Source organism: Sus scrofa, chromosome 7 (assembly GCF_054392235.1).
Source record: "Sus scrofa isolate SSC_HxYL_T2T_F1_AM1 chromosome 7, Sscrofa_HxYL_maternal_Yorkshire_Landrace_v2.0, whole genome shotgun sequence".
NCBI classification, from domain to species: domain Eukaryota; kingdom Metazoa; phylum Chordata; class Mammalia; order Artiodactyla; family Suidae; genus Sus; species Sus scrofa.
Window position 1 is genome coordinate 67680109 of NC_139389.1, and position 4506 is coordinate 67684614.

The following is a 4506-nucleotide window of genomic DNA, read 5'->3' on the forward strand; positions in this document are numbered from 1 at the left end:
TATAGTATTTTCTATGGAAAAAAAAAAAATCCAACTGTAAGTGGATCGATGCAGTTTAGACCTGTGTTGTTCAAGGGTCGACTGTGTTATCTATGCACTTGGTCTCTACTGAGACACTGCTCTGTTCTAGAGTGACCACCAGGTGGCACTCACACCACAAGCCTGGTGCCATATGGGCAATTTTGGGGCTAAGGACGCTGGGCTGCCCCTGGAAGCCGTGCAAGGACCTGTCATGTTTTGGGGTGACCTGAGTGTCCTGATGGAAGGAGAAAAGGTCTCTCTCTCCTCTGTCAGCCTCCTGTCCATCACTGAATATCACCCTGCGGATTTTTACTTTTTTGTCTTTGAACTTGGCTGGCCAGACTCCGACCTTAGCAATTTAGGGTAAAGCCAGTCAAATAAAAATTCATCTAGAATGACGAGGACAGAGAACAGAGATGCAGGAATGGGATACTGCTGGGAAGTATTTACCCTCCAGGCTGCTGGGAAGTGTTGACCCTCAGGAAGCGTGATGGCAATTCTGAGAAGTTCTCATTCAGGGTGGCTCTGAGCTGGCCTAGAGGGAAGAGGCAGGTTTGGGTGGGAGTGGAGGTGTGGGCACTTGAGGGGACCATCCTGGCAGAGGTTTAGGGGTGGGCAGAGCACTAGGAAGGGTGAACTATGCTATTAGATTCTGCATGAGCCAAGGAGGGTTTCCTCCACACACCTTACCTGGTCCAGCCCAGAGCCCTCATATGGTCTTCCAAGAGCTGGGCAAAGTTCAGTGGAATCTAAGGCTAGTGTGACCATACCTTTTCCTGTGAGATAGTCACAGGCCTATATGCCGTGAGCACACAGTAAGTTAGAATTACCGGATGTCACCTATATGACCATAAATATCTTACTTTTGAATTATTTGCCAATATTTTAAAACTGAGGGAGTTCCCAGGTGGCCTAGTGGTTGGGGACCCACCATTGTCACTCCTATGGCTCAGGTTACTGCTGTGGCTTGAGTTTGATCACTGGCCCGGGAACTTCCAAGTGCTGCAGGCGTGACCAAAAAAAATTTTTTTTAATTGGGAATTTCAAAGAAAACTCATTTTCGTCTTCTCTTGAAAAACCAGCTGCTTGTCACACTGAGTGTACTTCCTCATGGCCCCCAGGGGCTGGAGCCGAATAGTAAAACTCCCCTGTAGACAGATCTCTCTGGTCTCTCTGCCCCTGTAGTCAAGGGTGGTGATGATGGGGGCACAGGAAGAGTTGATATTATTAGTAGCTAGAGGTCCTGGGTGGGTACCAAGCTCTGAGGGCTCATAGCAGCAGGGAGTCTAGCATGAGGAGGCTGTGGTGGGCTTGGGGTACTCATATCTTCATCCTTATGCCTCCCACAGGCCTCTTGTTAGGGGTGGGTCACTCCTTTGAAGAGCAGGGGTAGCCATGGCATCAGGGCTGAGGAGGGGTCAGAAGAAGCTTGGAGAGTGAGGAGTGTTTGAATAGGACCCTCAAAGGCCTTGCTCTGAAGACTGGGGAGGGCTTCTAGGGCCTCTTGCAGCTTTGGGGTTATGAACTCCAGGTCTGTGATGTCCATTTATCTGATTCCCCAGGGGGCTTTCTTAGATTTGGCTGTGCCTCCACTGCTCACAGGGAAGACCTCCTCAAGGTAGTTTTCTCCTACATAGGAGACCCCACATTGTTTCTTTCTCTCAGCATCCCTCCCCGATGCCCCCAGCTGTGGGGAAGGAGAAAGGCAGGAATGTGCCTCCCCTTCAGACCTGTTAGCATCCACATCTATTCCTTCTTCTGCTGGTCCATTTCCCATCATTGGCCATGAGTGGAGATCACACCCTCATCCTTGGTCCAGGCTCAAAAGCCAGCCTTGAGCCCCAGTAAGGGCAGGCTCCTATCACCACCTCACCATTCTGATTTGATTTCCATGTGCCACCTGAGGCAGGCAAGTCCATGCCACATACTGGCTCTCTGCTCTCCCCACCCTGGGCACCTGTTGCCCTCCATGCCCATAGTCAAGCTGCATTCTCCTTCTGTAGAATGGCTGCCTCAAATCACCAGCTCGGTTCTCACCTCCCCTGGCTGCCTGTATAGCCAACCAGGAGTGGGCTGCCATCTGGAGCTGGCCCTTTGCCCCTAGATTGGCTGGCTCAGGGTGTCCATTGGTGGTGAAGCAGGTGCTGAGCTGAGCATGGAGGAACCCAGCCAGAGGCCCACCCTGTGACATGAGGTGGGACTGTCTTTAGCACAACCCCCTCACCCCACCCCAGCCTCTGCCCCATTTTCCATCTGCTGCCCTGTTGCTTGGGAGGCTGAGCCCAGTCCCTGGCCTGCCCTCCTGTCCAACACCTGGTAACTTCTCTGGATCTTTCTGAGGATCGCATGGATCCAGCCATACACAAGAGGCAGCAGCAGAAGGGTGCATTGCATCGAGAGCATTACGATATGGAAGATACAGGTGTGGGCCCCAGAGAGACTGCCTGGGCTTCAATCCCAGCCCTTCTCTAATGAGGTGTGTGACCTTGGGCACATCTCATCCCCTCTCTGTACCTTGGTTTCCATGTTTGCAAAAGGAGCCAAATAATAACACCTACCTCTGAAGATTGTGAAGATGAAATTAAAATGAGGCTATAAAACATGCACAGCATACAGTAACCTCAGCATTAGCTGTTGCTCCTAGAATTAGAAAACCCAGCCTCCCATCCTGACTCCATCAGCTGACCATGGGAAGATCCTTCTCCCTCTCTTTGCCTCAGTTTCCTCCTCTAAGGCGGGGTTGTGCTCTCTCCCTAACCATGGGAGAGAATGTAGGACTGGCGGGGAGAGTGTAGGTGGGAGTGGGTTGTGTGTTGCGAGTTGCCATGCATGTGGGCAGTGTTATCATTAACTCTGAATTCTCAGTTCTTAAAGGTGGGGCAGGCAATTACTTATTTTTTTACCTGAGCAGAGAGGGCAGACACTGGAGGCCATATAGCTTAGCAGATGAGGTCCTGGGCTAGAAATTGAGCTTCAGTTGTGGAGGCTAGCCTGGGCTCGGACATGCTGCTGGCTTCAGAGCCAGAGGCTTGGGTGTAGGCCTGAGGAGGGGCTCTTCACCTGTCCACAGCCTCCCTCCCTTTGGGGCAGTGTCCCTCTGGGCCTCATGAAGCTGTTGGCCCCATCCAGTGAGCCAGGAACTTAGTCCTGCATGATCTCTGGAGCCATCTTGATTTCGCCTTTTGGCCTGTTGGTGTATTTTGGTGACACTTAGGGAAGCAGGAGGGGATAGCTGGAAGCAAAATATGGAATGGTAAGGCAGAACTTCCTGATGATAACCTCTTCTTGGCCATGGAGCAGGGCAGAGGTTTGGAGCTGGAGCTGAGGCCAGGACAGGCTGCTCTCTGTCTCTGGTGGTGTCTGCAGCGTGTGACTCAAGTCCAGCTAGGTCTGTGGGTCTTGAAGGCTGCAGTGCACCTCTGCTACTTACTCCTCACCCTGTCTCTTCTCTGTGCAGTCCACCTGGGGGTAAGCATCCAGTAGGCACTGGATAAGTGGATTTTTTCATCCATGGTTACCTTGGGCAGATGCAGAGGTGGGTCTGGGACCTCTCTGGCTTGAGGGAGAGAAGACTCCTTTAGAAAGGCAGGCACATGGCTCTGAATAGGTGAGCTGAAAGCAGAGCTGCCTGGGCTGTTCAGGTGACTGTAGAGGGACTGGCCCGGACCCTATGCAGGGGGTCATGGTGGGGTCATCAGGCTGCCTGCATAGCTGAGCACTAACTATGCATCTTGTGGGCAGAGATCCCTTAAAGCTGGTCTGACTGACTCTGCCTTCCCAACAGTGAGTCCTGGGCACGCAGGATGCTCCCCTCTCTTTCTGCTTGGGGAAGGGGACTTCTTAATTATATCCCCCTCCACTCACATGGAAATGAGTTTGGATTTTCTGAGCACACACCAGCTGGCTGGGGGGGAGGCAGCCCAGAAGGCTGCTGGCTGGGGAAGGGAGGAGAAAGGCGGGGAGGGAGCCAGGCCAAGATGAAAATTCCGTGTTCTCACAGCTGAGCAAGGATGGGGCTCTGAGTGCTCCCTACAGATTATCGACCTTCTGCCCAAAACCCACACCCCCTCCTTAGGGGAAAGCGTCTTGTTCCTTCTTATAGGCTCAGAGGAGCCGTGTCCACTCAGGTCAGCCCATCCTCTGAGAACCACAGCCTTCAGAGTCCACTTAGCTGATCATTATCGAGGTTGTCTGTTCCCTCAGGAGAGGTCCTCTCTGACTTCTAGGCCAATCCCTTCCTGGGGTGGGGGGAGTAAATCTAAGGCCTTGAGAGGGGACAGGACCTGGCGCCGATCACAGGAGACCACAAGTCTGTCTTGCTCCCCTTCCCCCAGGTTATCCCCGTGGAGTTGCCCAGGAAAGGGGTGTCGAAGATTCCCCTGACAGCGGTCACTGCTTTACCCCTAAGCCAGCGGGTGGGGAAGTCGGAGAGGGACGGGGGAGGGGCGGGGTGGGGTCAGGCGTTTGACTCCGCCTCCTCTCGTT

General features: G+C 53.1%; 1 protein-coding gene across 2 annotated transcripts in view; it reads right to left on the bottom strand.

Annotated features, from left to right (window-relative positions):
• Positions 1 to 4506, bottom strand: part of ARID3B (AT-rich interaction domain 3B) — a 491508-nt gene that overhangs the window by 181457 nt on the left and 305545 nt on the right. The gene's annotated exons all lie outside the window — the stretch shown is intronic.